Genomic DNA, 19,697 nt, shown 5'->3' with positions numbered 1-19,697 from the left:
AACTGGTACATCTGCCTAATATCGTGTAGGGCCCCCGCAAGCGTGCAGAAATGCCGCATCATGACGTCGCATGGACTCCACTAATGTCTGAAGTAGTGCGGAGGTAACTGACACCATGAAGCCTGCAGAGCTGTCCGTAAATCCGTAAGAGTACGAGGGGGTGGAGATCTCTTCTAAACAGCACGTTGCTAGGCATCCCAGATATGCCCAATAATGTTCATCTCTGGGGAATTTCGTGGTCAGTGGAAGTGTTTAAACTCAGAATAGTGTTCCCGGTACCACTGTGTAGCATCTCTGAACGTGTGAGATGTCGCATTGTCCTTCTGGGATTGTCCAAGACCGTCGGAATGCACAATGGATGCAGGTGATCAGACGGAATGCTTACATGGTGTCACCTCTCAGAGTCGTACCTAGACGTATCAGGGCTTCCATATCACTCCAACTGCACACGCACCACACCATTACAGAGCTCCCAACAGCTTGAACAGTCCCCTGCTGACATGCAGGGTCCACGGACTCATGAGGTTGTCTTCATACCCGTACACGTCCATCCGCTGCACTCAATTTAAAACGAGACTCGTCCGACCAGGCAACGTGATTCCAGTCATCAACAGTCATCAACAATGTCGGCATTGATGGGCCCAGGCGAGGTGTAAAGCTTTGTGTCAAGCTGTCATCAAGGGTACAAGGGTGAGTCTTCGGCTCCGAAAGCCAATATCGATGATGTTTCGTTGAATGGTTTGCACGCTGACACTTGTTGATGGTCCAGCATTGATATCTGCAGCTATTTGCAGAAGGGTTACACTTCTGTAACGTTGAACGATTTTGTTCAGCCGTCGTTGGTCCCGTTGTTGCAGGATCTTCTTCCGGCCACAGCGATGTCGGAGATTTGATGTTTTACTGTGTTCCTGTTGTTCACGGTACACTCCTGAAATGGTCGAAAGGGAAAATACCCACTTCATCGCTACCTTGGAGATGCTGTGTCCTATCGCTCGTGGGCCGACTATAATATCACGTTCAAACTCACTTAACTCTCGGTAACTTGACATTGTAGCAGCAGTGACCGATCTAACAACTGCGCCAGACACTTGTCTTATATATCAGTTGTCGACCGCAGCACCGTATTATGTCTGTTTACATATCTCTGTATTTGAATACGCATGACTATACTACTTTCTTTGGCGCTTCAGTGTATTTGCTTCCAAGCGTAGGTTATAATGTTACAGTGTTAACATCGTTTTAGAATGGAATTATAAACTTATGTAACTGAAAAATTATTAATCATCATTTAGTATTCAAGCACTCGCACACTGTGTAACACATAAAAGAAACTATACAAAAATTGCCGGCCGGAGTGCCCGAGCGGTACTAGGCGCTGCAGTCTGGAAACGCACGACCGCTACGGTCGCAGGTTCGAATCCTGCCTCGGGCATGGATGTGTGTGATGTCTTTAGGTTAGTTAGGTTTAACTAGTTCTAAGTTCTAGGGGATTGATGACCTCAGAAGTTAAGTTCCATAGTGCTCAGTGCCATTTGAACTATACAAAAATTACACAAACATATAAGAAGAAAGATGAAACAGAAACACTCTCCCACTCTCTCTCTCTCTCTCTCTCTCTCTCTCTCTCTCACACACACACACACATACACACACGCACACACACACACACACACAGGTGCGCCCGCACACGTACACAGGAGGAGACTGAAAGTACTTGACGAAAGTACTTAACCTTCAAATTGGACGTAACACTAACTCAGAACCAAGTCAGCATCAACTTGTACTACACACAGCAGGAACATAAACATCGTGCATTGTGTAACTTGAGAGTAGAGATCCTCAGACTTGGTGTTATGTTCCCGTTTGCATTTTCACAACATAGTAGAATGTATATGAGGATAGGTACTAGGATATTTGGCTCAAAAGAAAGGAAGTTCATTAATAGATAAAGTAAAGTTAACACCATTTGGTTTTACGCAACGAGCTGCCATTGTGCAAAAATAAACTTATGAAAAAAACATTCGCTGCCCTAAGAAGGAGTTGTGCGACGTAAACGAAAGTTGGTAGACGTGTTTCTACATTTGACATTCGCGGCAGTAGCATAAGAGTTGCGCTAATAGCGCCACTGTAATGATCCAAATCAGGTTTACTTTAAATACACTCTGTAACGGTCGTGAGTGTTAGTTACATTCGATATTGGACTTGGTGAGTAGGTGTTAGTCAAGAATGCCTCTAAAGCAACAGAGACACCATTATCAACGTCTCACTCAGTTTGACCGACGTCTTGTAATAGGGCTACTAGAAGCTCGATATTCCTCCTGCGAAACTGCGCGAAGACTTGGCAGGAGTGTAGTCACAGTATGTGGTTGGTACCAGAGGTGATCATGAGAATATACGATCGTGAGAAGACCGGGCTCCGGACGGCCACGTGGCACTACCGAGACGGAAGACAATCACATTTGGCGGATGGCTCTGGCGCATCGTACTGCATCTGCAGCAGCAATCTGAGTGGCGGTTGGCACAGTAGTGACACAATGAACTGTTACAAATCGGTTACTTACAGCGCAAGTCCGAACCAGATGCTCTGTAGCGTGCATTCCATTGACCACAAATCACTGCCAAATGTTACTTCAGTGGCGTCAGGCTAGAGCTCATTATAAGACAGTGTAGAGATCTGTTGAGTTTCCTAATGACGCCTGGTTCTGCCTCAGTGCCACTGATGGCCGTCTATTGGTTAGTAGATGCCAGTTGAGGGACGGAAACCAACCTGTGTGCGTGCTACACACACTGAACGTACACTATGTGATCAAAAGTATCCGGACACCCACAAGAATTTACGTTTTCCATATTAGGTGAGTTGTGCAGCAACCTACTAACCAGGTACTCCACATTAGAGATCTCAGTAGTCATTAGACATCGTGAGAGAGCAGAATGGGACCCTCCGCGGAACTCACGGACTTCGAATGTGGTCAGGTGATTGCATGTCACTTGCATCAAACGTATGTACGCGAGGTTTCCGCACTCCTAGACATCCCTAGGGTCACTGTTTCGGATGTGATTAGTGACGTGGAAATGTGAAGAGACACGTACATCTCAAAAGCATAAATGCCGACATCGTCTGTTGACTGACAGAGACCGCCGGCAGTTGAAGAGAGTCGTAATGTGTAATAGGCAGACATCTATCAAGACCATCACGCAGGAATTCCAAACTGCATGAGGATCCACTGCAAGTACTATTAAATTTAGGCGGGATGTGAGGAAACTTGGATTTCATGGTCGAGCGGCTGCTCATAAGCCACACATAATGCCGGTAAATGTCAAGCAACGCCTAGCTTGGTGTAAGGAGTGTAAACATTGGACGACTGAACGGTGGAAAAACGTTGTGTGGAGTAACGATCCACGGTACATAATGTGGCGATCCGATGGCAGAGTGTGGGTATCGCGAATGCCCTGTGAACGTCATCTACCAGCGTGTGCAGTGTCAATAGTAAAATTCGGAAACGGTGGTGTTATGGTGTGGTCGTGTTTTCCATATGGGGGCTTGTACCTCCTGTTTTTTGCGCGGCACTATCACAGCACATTCCTACTTTGATGTTTTAAGCACCTTCTTGCTTCCCGCTGTTGAATAACAATTCGGGGATGGCGACTGCATCTTTCAACACAATTGAGCACCTGTTCATAATGCACGGCCTATGGTGGAGTGGTTACACGACAACAGTAACATCCCTACAATGGACTGACCTTCACTGAGTTTTGACCTGAATCCTACAGAATACCTTTGGGATGTTTCAGAAAGCCGACTTCTTGCCAGACCTCTCCGACCGACATCGTGACCTCTCCTCAGTGGAGTACTCCGTGAAGTACTCTCGCTGCCATTCCTCATTATTCATTAGAATAATTAATACTTAAAACACAATTGCATATTACAGAACCGAATAAAGGCACCCATCGACGAGAGAACGACTTTACCTTAACGTGTTTCGTCCTTTATAACAACCAATAGTTTGCATAACAGGCGAACCTGAATTACCAAAGTTTCGCAAAGTATTGTTTCTTTACCGGTCTTGAGGGTACAGCACTGGTGTGTTACACCAGACAAGTTTCCCTTTAATGTACAAAGCATCGTCATCCGTCATTCTATCGGCACAGAACACATAAAACGTTTATACCTTTTGGTGTTTATAAATTAAAAACAGTTATTCTTTATAACATTGGTGCACATAACACTCATCGTCATTGTTGCTCTTTCTTTCCATTTTGTGAAATTGACGGGATTTTTCTTTTGTTGCTAGCAGAGGTTTGCAACACCAAATTACTTACCATGTGTATATCTGTTTTTGCATATTCTAAATGCGACAAGTTTTTCTTTTGTTGTTAGCAGAGGTTTGCAACACCTCCTTCCAGAATTGTTTTCGATCAGGTAACGGTCACTTGCGTGTAGTGGTTGGACAAGTACACTTCAGACATACGTCGCAGGAGTTGTGTCCCTCAACTTTCGTCTTGTAGTAGCTGTGACCCCCTTGTAGAGGAACGCGCATAGTCGTAGATTTGTTGATTACACCCATCGTGACTGTATTAAGGATCAAGAATATTCTAAATTTACAGAAGATTCCGTAACGTTTTGAATGCCAGAATAATTTTTTACTTTCATGCAATAAGAGCCACCGCACTTCTTACATTCATAATGCAAAGATTACACATCAGTTAAATCGCATATACGCACACTGTCAGATTGACAAGGTGACAAAACTGAACTGAGAATCTCACCTCCCAAAACTGACGTGCCAACTCAAATCCCAAAATACATGTGACGCCACGAACTCGGTGTCCAACTTTTCTGGCTTATCTTCAGTCAAGCAGAGGTCAGGATAGCGCGACCGTTCCTTTTAATGGATGACCGTCTGTAGATGAGAAAACAAATTTCTGTTCTTTCATGTTATTATGCACATGCCAGACCGTGATTATGACTTGTATTGCCCAGATGCGTTTAAGACATATTGCACCACATTATGTGTCGCACAAGGGCCTGTTAGACATAGATGTTGAAGTAGAAAAATGCTTACTGCATTTTCATTCTTCTTACAGGCTTTCATGAGAATGCTGTTTCTTTCGGCTGCATTTCCCTTATTTGCACTTCAGTTTTACAAAGCTTTAGACATATTGTCTTCATAGAAATATTTCTGTGATTTAAACTTTCTCATTCAGTATTCTACTTTTCTATGTTAGTTTGTTTCTCGTGTGAATGGTGAGTACTTACAACCCTGTGAATGTATTGTTTCAAGTATATTTTCGTAGCCGTGTGTGTTTGTGTAGAGAGAGAGAGAGAGAGAGAGAGAGAGAGAGGGAGGGAGGAAGAGGGAGAGAGAGAGAAAGAGAGAGAAAGAGAGAGAGAGAGAGAGAGAGAGAGAGAGAGAGAGAGAGAGAGAGAGAGATGGAGAGAGAAAGAGAGATGACAGATTTGGAGAGTGAGACAGAGTGAAGAAACAGTGAGAAAGAGAGAGTGTGTAAATTCGAAAAGAATTGTTAGTTCTGCAGAGATGTGAGTGTGTGAGAACGGAGAATAAGAATTTTGTGCAACAGGGTGGAGGCGGAGTGAGGTGGGCTGCAATGTGAATAAATGTCGTAGATAGAGACAGGATCGTAATTTTTCCACTTCAGAATATGTAAAAAAGAGGCGATGAACACTTTCAGCAAACTGTATTCCCAATTCACAGGGGAAAACGTATGTTGCACTGTAAAAAGAAAAATGTATAGCTGTTTTAAAAATACAATATTTACAGTGCGACCACTGGTGAACATTTGTATATAAGAACGGAATACGTCCAGTGTACAAGTCCCTTAATCTGTAGAATGCACAAAAACAAATAAATTATACATAATATCTTCTACGGTAGAGCACCATATCATTAAACATATTTTGTAACCATTTTCAGAGTAGAAAAGTTGAAGCAACTACAGTAGATTCTTCATACTACTTTTGGTTGAAAATCACAAATATAGGTACGAATTTCTAGAATCGTTACTTTTGTGGCGGCGTTCGTAGCGACAAACAATTCGCTGTAGAAACGGCTTACGAAGTCACCGCCACACTTTTAATAGCGGGCCGACCGGTCCGCTGGAACAGTGAACAGAAAGATGAAAACCCAAACACTCTGATTAAATAAAAGTCGGTACTTATCTTTATTACGAAGATACAGAAATACAATAGTGAACTCCGTGTCTACAGAAATCTGTCTAATTCGAGTCGGAGCGGCTAGGTCAGCGTCGGCTGACGACAAACAACAACTCTGCTGCGATGACCACACAACTGACTAGCCAGTACACAATTCGGTGGTGAGTATACAACTGAGCGGCGAATACAGAACTGTCCTAGCGCTCGTGACTCCAGCGCTTAAGAAGCCAGAAGCCAGCGGTGGCGCGCGCAGACTTGCGGCGATTTGCTGTCTCGCTGGCGCTCCTTATGCGGACGGCGTGCGGACTTTGATGCTGCCAACCTTTTGGCAGCGGGCTCGGGTGGCAATACTGGCTAGGATATAACACTCCTCCCCCCCAAATCGCCGCACCGTCGTTGAATAATGACGTGGTGAGCGTCGACGGCGGGGGAGGGGTCTGGCCGCAAGCGTAGCAGAAGAGACCGGGGCGGAGACTGTTGTCGGTGGCAGTCCCCGGTCCGCACCCCAGTATTGGCTGCGCGGGGCCTCGGGAAACACCGACTGAAAACCGAGGTCAGGGTGCACGCCTGTGACCACGGGCGCAGCTTCTGGTACTGGACGCGACGGGGCGTCGGGACCCACGAAGAGAGGCAGCGTCTCCTGACGCTGCGTCGACGGCTGCTGAGTTGGCGCCGGACAAGGCGCTGCGGTGTCAGACTCCTTGGGGATGCCCAAGGAAAGCGGCTGCAGGACAGGCTGCACAGCCACCGCTTGGGAAGGCGGCCCGGCCGAGGGGTCGACGTCCATCAGCTCCGAAGGCGGTGGCGACTGAAGAGGGACCGCAGGCGCCGGAGCGACCACCCGGGGCGCTCCCGGATGAAGCTGCGCGGGAGGCATCAACGGGACGAGCTGTCGGCGTGGTAGCGGCGACGGCTGCTGCTGCTGCCCTGGGGGCGGCAGCGAAGTCGGAAGGCGCGGCTGGAACCCGCCGCGGACCAAATCTGTGGACAAAGAACGAGCGGCAGAATCCGGGCGGCCAGCGCGGCGCAACTGGTTCTGATGCCTCCTGTGCACCCCAGTAGCACCTTGAACAGTATAAAAACCGCGACCCTGGACACTTATCACGGTACCACGTTCCCAACGACGGCGACCGTGATAAACTCTGAAAAAAACGGCGTCGTTACGCTGAAAACGCGTGCGATGCTCAGAAGCGGCGGGTCGATCCGGGGGGTGCAACAACCGTAGTAGGGTGCGATGACGACGGCCGTGGAGAAGCTCCGCAGGCGAAGGGCCGTCGCGTGGCGTGGTCCGGTATGACGACAGGAACGTGATGAGGGCCTGCTGACGAGAGTGCGTAGCACGAAGGCGGTCCATATGATCCTTGAATGTGCGTACAAAACGTTCCGCTGCACCATTCGATTGAGGGTGGAACGGCGGAGTAAGAACATGGCGAATGCCATTGGCAGAACAAAAACTTTCAAATTCAGCAGAGGTAAATTGTGGACCATTGTCAGACACTAAAACTTCTGGAAGACCCTCAATACAAAAAATTGAAGTCAACGCCTGTATAGTTTGTGCAGACGTTGTAGACTGCATGGGCACAACAAACGGAAAATTACTAAATGCATCTATCACGATGAGCCAACGAGAATTCCAATATGGACCAGCGAAATCAATATGTACTCGCTGCCAGGGACCGGCAGGGCGTGCCCACTCAAAATAGCGTTGAGGCGGAGCAGCTTGGTGTTCGGCACACGTCGAACAATCCGTAGACATCTGCGTAATCTGCTTATCAATGCCGATCCATGTACAATGACGGCGGGCAAGCTGCTTGGTGCGGGCCACTCCCCAATGACCTTGATGCAACAAGGCGAGGACCTTGGATTGGAGCACTTGGGGAACCACGACACGAAGCTGGTCATTCTCGGTGCGTAACAGCAAAACTCCGTGCGAAACAGACAACAGATGACGTTGCGGATAATAGCGACGAACCACAGGATCCGATATGTCCTTTGCCTTGGACGGCCAACCACGTTGAACAAAACGTAATAGTAAACTCAGATGAGGATCCGTAGCTGTCTCACGTGCCACCTGACGATAATCAATCGGAAAATCCCGGAGGGATTGATGCTCATCGGCGTCAATCTGATGGCAAGAGTCGTCAGAGGAATCGAAGACATCATCCGCAGCAGTCGGCAATCTAGAAAGCGCGTCAGCGTTTGCATGCTGAGCTGTAGGGCGATACAGTATCTCATACTGGTATTGTGATAACAAAAGAGCCCAACGTTGTAGTCTCTGAGCTGTCCGCTGAGGAACTGGTTTATACGGATGAAATAGTGACGTCAGGGGCTTGTGATTTGTCACTAAATAGAATGGTCTACCATAGAGGTAGTGATGGAATTTTGTGACACCGAACACAATAGCCAACGCTTCCTTGTCCAATTGGCTATAATTACACTGAGCTTTGTTTAGCAATTTAGATGCGAACGCAATAGGACGTTCGGTGTTACCGACTCGGTGAGACAACACAGCACCGAGGCCGAAAGAAGAGGCATCACAAGCTAACACCAGAGGCTTGTTAGGGTCGTAATGGACCAGACAACGATCATTCAATAAAGCCTCTTTAAGCTGCTGAAAGGCTGATTGGCAATCAGCTGACCACACAAATGGAACATTCTTACGGCGGAGACGATGCAACGGTGCAGCAATCTGTGATGCATTAGGTATAAACCTAATATAATATGTCAATTTGCCAAGAACTGCTTGCAATTCATGCAGATTGCGAGGGGCGGGCAAATCACGAATAGCTGCTAAATGTGACTGGGAGGGATGAATGCCTTGAGCATTAATAACATGTCCCAGATACTCCAGCTCCGTAAGGAAAAATGAACATTTATCGATGTTGCAACGTAGGCCTGCCTGAGACAACACTTTAAACAAACACACCAAATTACGGAAATGTTCAGCAGGCGTCCGACCGGACTCAACAATATCGTCTAAATAGTTGCAACACGATGGCACATTAGCCAGAAGTTGTGACAAAAAACGCTGAAAAACAGCTGGAGCTGACGCACAACCAAAAGGCAAACGCAGAAAACGGAACAACCCCAACGACGTGTTTATGACAAAATACTGTTGTGATTGCTCGTCGAGGGGCAATTGCAAATATGCTTCACGGAGATCAATTTTGGAAAAGAAACGAGCTTCCCCTAACTTATCCATCAGCTCGTCCGGTCTAGGCAAAGGAAAAGAATCAATGACAGTCTGAGGATTAACTGTCGACTTAAAATCAGCACACAAACGTAACTTGCCAGACAGTTTCTTTATAATAACTAAGGGAGAAGCCCACTGGCTCGCTGAAACGGGTTGAATAACATCGTTGTTTTGCCAACGACGAAGTTCATCTTCTACAGGTGCCCGGAGGGCATGAGGCACTGGACGAGCACGACAAAATCGAGGCTGAGCATTATCTTTTAACGTAATATGAGCGGCAAAGTTCGCAGCACAACCTAGTTCGTCTTTAAATATGTCACTGTATCGTTTACACAAATCGGTTATGCTGTCTTGAGGAACAACAACAGAATTAATTTGCAACACATTGTCTTGGATAGACAGGCCAAACAAGTCAAAACAGTCTAATCTGAAAATGTTTACACTGTCTGTAGCGCGGAGCACTGTGAATGAAACTGTTTTTGTATTGCCACGGAATGTGGCTGGCACGCTACATACACCTAACACAGGAATTCGTTCTCCACTATAAGTAGCCAAAGAATGTTTTGCCGCTGAAAGTTTAGGGCGGCCGATAGCCGCATACGTAGCACTATTTATGAGAGTCACAGACGCACCAGTGTCTAATTGAAAATTGAAGGTCTTATCCTGGATGCGTAGCTTCACAAATAGTTTATTACACTGTCTCTGGATCGGTGCAGTGGAGGCGGAAGACACAAAATCAGCGCGTTTAGCGCGTGTTCGCTGCTTACGACAACTCGTGGGTTGGGCGGGTGGAACAACTCCCGCTTCACTTGCAGTCTGTACATTACTTTTTACAGCGTTTGAATTACGCTTGGGTCGCATAGCAGAGGGCTGGGTGGGTGGCTTATTGCGAACAAGTTTATTACCCACACGAACCGTGGAAGAGTCTTTAAACGCGACCTTCTGGGCGGGCTGGCTTTGAAGAACATGAATATCCATGGGCTGGGCAGCACTAGAATTGTTCTTGCGTTTACGCAAACAAACAGTCTGGATGTGTCCTTTCCTTTGACAAAAGTGACAAACCGCGTTTCTTAACGGGCAACGTTCACGAGGATGAGCAAGAACACACTTAGGGCAAGACTTAACTCTATCATTTTGCACACGCGGCTGACGAATGTGTTTAACATGACGCGGCCGGCTAGTGTTTACAGTCTGACTCTGCCGGTGGGGCCGCGGGCGTGACACAACTTGCTTAGCACAGGCAATTTGAGAAATACATGGCTGATCTAACTCACACTCAGCATAGTCAAAAGTATCTTGGGCTTCAATGATGTTCATCACAGTCTCTAATGACGGGTCAGGCAACTTTAAGATAGCAGCACGAATACGAGAATCTGCAATGTTTTGAGTAATAGCGTCTCGTAACATGACATCACTGTAGGAAGCTCCACACACACACAATTAAATCGGCACTGACGGGTGAGGCCCCGTAAATCTGTTAACCACTGTTTATTAGATTGATGTGGCAGTTTCTTTAATCTGAAGAACTTGAATCTGGCTGCTGCCACATGAACTCGCGACTCGAAATACTCAGCAAGCTTGTTAACAACAACGTCATAGTCTAAAGCTTCTGGCTGGGACTCCGGAAACAACTTACAAATTAGTCGACAGACTTCCACGCCTGCAATGGAAATTAAATAAAGCTGCCGCTCAGTACCTGTGATTTTGTAGACTGTCATGTGCGCCTGCAACTGCGCGAAATATTCTCGCCATTCTTCTCTTGATGCATCAAAAGCACGGAAAGGTGGTGCTGCCTGTGCTTGTTCCTTTTGTGTTGGAGGATTAGCCGCTTGTTTGGCGATTGCTTCCACCAGACTTTGTATTTTCTGACTCTGTAACAAGATCAACTATTGTAATTCGGCAGACATAGTGAACACAAATTAAACCAGCCCCCAAAAGTTTATCGCTATAATTAGTATAACCAGAAACAAGTTGAACCAGCCCTGCACACGAGTTCGGAAGTCCTCGTCGCCAGTTTTGTGGCGGCGTTCGTAGCGACAAACAATTCGCTGTAGAAACGGCTTACGAAGTCACCGCCACACTTTTAATAGCGGGCCGACCGGTCCGCTGGAACAGTGAACAGAAAGATGAAAACCCAAACACTCTGATTAAATAAAAGTCGGTACTTATCTTTATTACGAAGATACAGAAATACAGTAGTGAACTCCGTGTCTACAGAAATCTGTCTAGTTCGAGTCGGAGCGGCTAGGTCAGCGTCGGCTGACGACAAACAACAACTCTGCTGCGATGAACACACAACCGAATAGCCAGTACACAATTCGGTGGCGAGTATACAACTGAGCGGCGAATACAGAACTGTCCTAGCGCTCGCGACTCCAGCGCTTAAGAAGCCAGAAGCCAGCGGTGGCGCGCGCAGACTTGCGGCGATTTGCTGTCTCGCTGGCGCTGCTTATGCGGACGGCGTCCGGACTTTGATGCTGCCAACCTTTTGGCAGCGGGCTCGGATGGCATTACTGGGTAGGATATAACAGTTACCATGCCAGAATCTATATTATTTGCCAGCCGGGGTGGCCGAGCGGCTCTAGGCGCTACATCTGGAACCGCGCGACCGCTAAAGTCGGAGGTTCGAATCCTGCCTCGGGCATGAATATTTGTGGAGTCCTTAGATTAGGTAGGTTTAAGTAGTTCTAAGTTCTAGGGGACTGACAACCTCAGAAGTTATGTTCCACAGTGCTCAGCGCTATTTGAATCTAGATTAATTTATATTAAGCTATGCCACACTCTTGCAAAACTGAATTAAAACTGTTGCCATGGCGTATGGAATAGTTTGGTGTGTAATGTGTCTGGAATGCGAGTTGGCCCTGCACTGTAAGTCGCCTTGAGAAGTGTAGGAGCAGCATGATTCTCAGTACCAATATAGAAGTTAGTATCCAAAACTTCTCGAAACATACAATTAAAATTACTATGTTTTGCTTATATCTCGTTCTGGGCCCTCACCATCAAAGTAGTTAACTTAGCGATCCCTCTTGAATTCTCTCCATTGTATCAAATCTTCCCCTGTTCAATGTGATTTTCACCTTGGGGATCAGGAAGAAGTCACATGCAACAGAACAGTGTATGCTGTTTGTAGTCAAGCGTTGTCATGGTGGACTATCCAGTCATCCACACACCACTTGTGCTGACGTTTCCTTGTCACGTCTTCCTTCATACATCTCATAGCATCGCAGAAGAACTCTGTATTTATCGTCTGACCAGGGGTAACGAACTTTTTACGAACAATGCAGTATATATAAGTGCCTTATGTTATTAGTAGGCTGACTTTCATGAGATAAGTCAGGAAGAATCAATACGCAAAGAAGTAAGATACGAAAATACTAAGGAATGAAGATTTACACTTTAAGTACTTCAAGGATGTCGATACTGTGATAAGAAATAGCTCAGTAGGCAGTTCAGTTGAAGAGGAATAGTCTTTCCAACAAAGGTAATCACAGAAGTAGGAGAAAAAAAAACAAAGTTCTAAAGGAGGTAACTGTGAAGAAACCATGGGTAACACACGAAATATTTCAGTCGATCGGTGAAAGAAGGGAGTACAAAAATGTTCTGCTTTTACACTTATCAAAAAAAGAAGCAACCACATGTATCTGACCGACTTTTAGTGTCTTCACTGGCCCATGAACAATTTGCATGATTCTAATTTCTCATATTCTATTATATAGTCAAAATGCTCTTTAAATTCATTTATATGTTCATGTGAAATACAAAGCGAATGATTTTGTAGTAGATATGCAATATCATCCTTTAAGGAACTCATTTAATATGGAAATCCTTCTCGTAATATCTTTATTTCTCTTCATTACATTTCCTAGTCATATTTGTTGTAAGAAATCCAAATTGATCCCACCAACATTTACTACAAATTTCTAGAAAATCATCAAATTTCAAATCACCACCAACAAATCCATGGTATATATGATTTAAATTTGTATTGTATTGACTAATAATATTTAAAAAGTTTAGACCATCACTAGCTAATTGTGTTGCTTTCTGTGACTAAAATAAAAACAGTATGTTCCTTTAGGTCTTCTTCTAGTAAAATATTCTCTAATTTAATATTAGTTTTCAAGACTTACATCATTGAATACTACAAATGAATTATCTTGGCGTTGATCTAGTGGTATAATTTCATCATCATTTCCAATAAACATAATAATCTTCCAATTATTTTTATCTTCAACTTTCTAACACATTTTTATAAATTCTTCATATTTTACTTGGTCAAATTTTTTTGATTAACATTCAGGTGTTATATCTCACAACAATTCTGTCATGCCAGAAATAGAATATAATTGTCAGACATTAATGTTGTTTTTCCACAATCATTTGGATCTATTATGGCACATTGCACAAAATTCGGTAAAAGTTCACCATGTTTATTTTTTTATTTCTTCTCTAAAATTCTTATTTTTTTCTGAGTTTATTTTCATTTAATTAAATAATTTTTTATTAAGATTATGTGGATCCTCATTTCAATTGAGCGATAAGTCATCTAAACAAATCCTGACTGTAACTATATGAGAAAGCTGTAGTAATGATGTACTAGTTGGTTTTCATACAACATTTCTAGCTCCAAATAGAGTATGAAAATATAATAAATTATATTCTGATGGAGAAACGAAAGAAATTCCTGTTGCTCAATATAGTTGAAAGGCTTGAAAAAATTATTCATTTAAAAAAAGCCAAATATTCACCTTAAGGCAGGAAAATTTTTAAAAAGAATTGTTATTAAGAGAGATGTAAATTACATATAGATATAAAAGATGGTATTGGAAGTGTGTTTGTATTTAGTAAGCAAATTATTGAAGATAATAAAAATACTGTTCCTAAAAAAGGTTCCTAAATTTATACCATTCGAATTAACCAATATAAATTTTAATATAGCTGATGGAATATTTGTGAAGCCTGCTGATCATTTTCATTGAGGAAATAATATTATAGTTTCATTCTGGCCTAATGCTGAATTTGGTGGACCAATAATTCATGAACCACATTGTCCTGTATCCAACTTTTTAATACTATAAAGGAATTCCAACTAACGGTAGCAGAAGAAAATGATAATTTTAAAGAGTTCAGTAGTGCTACTATAATGTTTATTTTAGAAATGGTTTAATAAATTGTTATATTTAATAAATTATGAACAAAATGGAGAGCTCTCAGTTCTACTCATTCCCTGGGAATGAGAAATAAAAAAAATATCTAAATAGTCATTACAAGGAAACAGAAATTAACATAAATGGCTCCATCAGTTGTGCATGAGCTTTTTGTTATTGAAGCTGATGGTACAGATTATACAACCTATGATGGAAAATCTGAGAAAAATTAATTCATGATTATGTGGCAAAGCTATTTGATTTTATAATCATAGAGAAAGGAAACAAGGTTATGTCTATAATGGCACATCATTTTTTTTCATCACCAAATTTCTTGTATTTGACTTCATCTCTTAATGATAAAATAAAATGGAAGGACTTATACTTAATATTGGTGAAGTAAAGAGAAAAAAAATGAACTGCTTTATCCACTGAATCTGCTTGGTGGTTCCTTTAAGGAGTACAAAGAAATTCTAGGCAGGAAATCTTACTGTAATTTTACTTGCACTTTCAGTGGTTGAGATGCACATCTTAGATATCCTCACCAGAATAATGCTGCAGTTGAAAAAAAATATACACTTTCAAAAAGAAATTGTAGTAGAATTTAGGGAAACTTATGTACCTATTCTTAAATACGAACTGGAGTACAAGCTTGAACAGTGAAAAGGTACACTGAAAAATATCAAAATTCCAGTTCTTTCTATGAAGTAGGAGCAGATGAGATAGCAAGATTAAGTGGGAAGAAAAATCTCGAGGTATATATCACAAATTTCTATAATTCAGTAGAGTTCGATATGCCATCTTTTATTTTTGTTGTGCTTCAAAATGATCAAAAGATTATCAACATTGATTCTTCAACATATGTTAAACTTCAGAATATTTGCATTAAAAATGGAAGAAATGAAATATTTCTTCAAGAAATGTGGCATTTGGTTAAACTAAATAATTATCTGAAGATTCATGATGAATTTCTTGATTTTAAACGAACTACACAGTTGAAGGGCAATGCTGATATAAGTCTATTTAATTTAGTAAAGAACTATCCCATCTATGTGATTAAGCACAGAAAGAATATTGTTACCACTCAGAAGACTACTATGAAATTATGTGCAACATTCAACGATAAATTTCCGAAGGATACCATCGTCTATATAATTATGTATGGAAAGAAGACTCTCACATTTGATGCACAACACAGAATACTAACTGAGATTTTTTAAACTGAAAAATGTAGTAATTAATGTTTTCCGATTTTATTCGTTATTATTTTTCTGGGTAGCCGTCTCAATGTAGATTATGTCAGAATTTCGAATTTTTAAAATCGGTTAATGTTTGGATGAGTAACTAACGAAAACCGATCGATTCAGCAGACAGGCAGGGAAATATTTAGCAGTTCTTGTGCGTAGAGTGGCTCGCAACTGAGTGAAGTATTTATCGCTATCCAGCATGGTCAGATGGTCGCGCCACACTAATAAAGCACCGTTTCGTAGACGGAATTAGCAGCTGGATCAGGAAACCACTGAAAGATGACCCATTACTTTCAGCACAAATTTTATTTAATTCTATACAAATTTTAATTAGTGAACTAAAAATTGCCTTGGATTTCCACAGATAGTAGTAAGAACACTGAGTGGACTTGGTATTTTTAGTGCACAAACTTTTTTACAATTAAATGAATTAGTTATAATATGTCATACAATATAATGTAATGAATTTAATTAATTCATAACAAAACATGCCAAATGCTCTCAATGTAGCAACTAACTACTGTTAGATGACGATCAGTTGGCTTTAGGTAAGGTAAAGGCACAAGAGAGGCGTTTCTGATGTCGCAGTTGGTAACGCAAGCAAGACTGAAGAATAATCATTACACATTAACAGGATTTATCGAACTCGAAAAATCATTCAACAATATCAAATGGTACAAGATATTCGAAATTCTGAGGAAAATAGGGGTTAGCTGTAGGGAGAGACGGGTAATATGTAGTATGTAAAGGAGCCAAGAAGGGATAATAAAAGTGGAAGACCAAGAAGAAAGTGCTCTGATTAAAAAGGATGTATATCTATACACCAAGGAAACAATGATGGAAATAAAAGTGTGGTTCAGAAGTGGAATCAAAATTCAAGGTGAAAACATATTAATGATATGAATCACTGATGACATTGATAATATCAGTAAAAGTGAAGGAGGATTACACGATGTACTGAATGGATTGAACATTCTAACGGGTACATAATACGGACTGAGAGTAAATCGAAGGCAGACGAAAGTAATGGGAAGTAGCAGAATCGAAAACTGCGAGAAACTTAACATCGGGATTGATCGACATGAAGTAGATGAAGTTAAGGAATTCTGCTCCCTAGGCAGCAAAACAATCAATGACTGACGGAGCAAGCCGGATATCAACAGTAGAATAGCTTTGGGTAAATGGCATTCCTGGACAAGAGAAGCCTACTAGTATCAGACATAGGCCTTAATTTGAGAAAGAAACTTCAGAGAATGTACGTATGGAGCACATAACAGTATGGTAGTGAAACCCGAATAGAAGAGAATGGAAGCATTTGAGATGTGGCGCAACAGACGAATGTTGAAAATGTGGGGACTGAAAAGGTAAGGATGATGAGGATCTGCGCAGACTTGAAGAGAAAAGTAATATGTAGAAAACACTGACAGGAAAAAGGGACAGGATGATAGGACATCTGTTAAGACATGAAGGAATAACTTCCACGGTTCTAGAGGGAGCTGTAGAGGTTAAAAACTGTAGAGAAAGACAGAGAAAGGAATACATCCGGCAAATAATTGGGGACGTAGGCTGTAATTATTACTGTAAGACGAAGAGGTTAGCACAAGAGAGGAATTCGTGGCGGGTCACATCAAACCAGTCAGAGGACTGATGACTCATAATAAAAACTTTGCTTTTGAGGGTCTTCTGGCCAGAACATATTGGCACGTACCATAAATTATTTTCAGGATGTTGCAGGATTCTTGGACGGCCTTTCTACAATGTTGGTGAATCAGATCCGTCACTTTCTGAAAATTCTGTGTTGTAAGCAGTCTACATCATCTGTCGATGCTCACCAGTTTTTGAAAAGGTTGTACAGGTCCTATGTACACTCTTTGACATAAAACTTGACCGGCGGCCGGCCGCTTCAGAGGCGAAGTCCGCGCCGATCGCGACATGGGACAAAAAAACTGGCCAACTCGCTAATTCTCTAAGTCCGGTTATCTGCACAATCTGGCAACACTGTAGACTGCGGCACTTCCTGGAGGAAAACTTGTCCCATGATAGAGAAACTGTAGTCTGATTACGCCTGTGGTCTAGCGGTAGCGTGCGTAGTTTCTCTTCATAATGTCAGTGGATCGAGAGCAGCTGGCATAAAATATTTTTATAGCCTCTTCTGTCTGAATGCTGAAGACGTGAATGTAATGGTAGCGCAGATTCAATCTATTTCGCTTTGTGACACACCGATATCAAAATTTTATCCAGTAACGATTTTGCGGCAGATTTCCTGCAGGCTGTCCTCCTCTGGACGCCGTATGCGGCAAAGCTCCGGGATCCATTTGCTGGCTACTGGCAGCGGCCGTGGCGACAACAGCGGCGCTGCACTCCCACGTTCTTTATCGAAAGCGCCTGCTACCGCTCATCGCTTTTGATGATCTAAAACGCTTTATTATTAAATGTTGCTCCACAGAAAATTTCTACAATTTCCATTCACGCTCAAAAGCAACGGAGACAGACGCCCTGATTAGTAGGCGGGTATTATATTACATTAATCGGCAAGAGCTGAGTATGGCCCGAAATTAATTTTGTAGACTGGGACGAAATTAAACCACCTCACTACATTCGATGAATTTATAAATGCTTCATACATCGTTTCTTTTCCTTTCTAACACAATTATTTGTGCAACGTTTGGTCAATGTTTGGATGTTTTCGTCAAGCCAGAGTGAGCGTCTGTGGTGTAAAGTGTATTACAGTTTTTGTTTCATTCCTTATGGTAAGTCGATGCGATAAACTGTGTGAATACCTTGCAATGCATGCTCTGTAGCAGTGCAGGAACACTGCACATTTGGAGTTCCATGTATGGGTTCATGAAGTATTTATTGTTGATCGGAAGTGATAGTTAAGGTCATCAGATTTAAACCAGAAAAATTTGTCGTTTTGAAGGTTTCAGAGAACGGAAAGGAATTGCTAACGCCGGTGTTAGAAAACGTCTACAGTTAAATGCTATTGCAAACATTTAGAAGAAGGGAACTACATTAATGAACATGTGCACTTCATAAACAACCTTCTGACATGTTAGACCTATATGACGAACAAAGCTCAAATTTATATCGTTGACAGTCGGTTTGAATCTTTTCAGGGTCTATTTTACAGTGAAGCACCTTGGAATTCGCAAAGCAGAAATCCATGATATTAACTTAATTTACTAAGTCGAAATCGGACGAAGATTGATGTTTAAAGGCATTCTTCAGATTTCGCATAAGAAATTTTTACTAGCAGTTTGCAACTCCATTAATTAAAATGGAAAATAAAAGGTTGTACTCAGCGGCTTCTACCGTGATTCGAACTGCTATGTCTTATAGTACAAGCACTGCAACGCACAAGGGAACCTCTTTTTTTTTTTTTTTTTTTTTTTTTTTTTTTTTTTTTTTTTTTTTTTTTTTTTTGGGTCTCCTTCCTCCCCTTCAACCCGTCCTTTACGCTCGCCAAGTGTTGCCTTCTCGGCCTGGCTTCTCCGCCTTTAAAAAATGAATGTAACTTGATGATGTGGAATCACGCTTCTTCTGAACGACAAACGAAGTATGCCCCTTCTGTTGCCTTTGTTTGCAACTTGGCTTGGATAAAAATAAATGTAATTTCCATTGAGAAGGCAGTCACCTAATCGTTATGGAAATGTGACTGCATTTGTAAATTTCGTTCTCCGGGCGTGGAAAAACAGAAAGAAGCAAACTCATTATTGCTGATAAGTAAAATTCTCTTCTTTAGAAAGGTAATGAATTAAAGTAGGCTACTGCTGCTTGATTTTACACATAAATAACATAAATATGTCTTCCTGTGAAAGTAGGAGTGAAAGAAAGAAACTAAATAAAGGGTAGATACCAGTTTCATCACTGTGTCGTATGCTTCCCTCAAAAGAAAGTAATATATACATAGAGGCCTAACTGATTTATATTTATGATCT

The sequence above is a fragment of the Schistocerca piceifrons genome, chromosome 1, assembly GCF_021461385.2.
Source record: "Schistocerca piceifrons isolate TAMUIC-IGC-003096 chromosome 1, iqSchPice1.1, whole genome shotgun sequence".
In the NCBI taxonomy this organism is placed as follows: domain Eukaryota; kingdom Metazoa; phylum Arthropoda; class Insecta; order Orthoptera; family Acrididae; genus Schistocerca; species Schistocerca piceifrons.
This window is presented reverse-complemented; position numbering follows the sequence as displayed.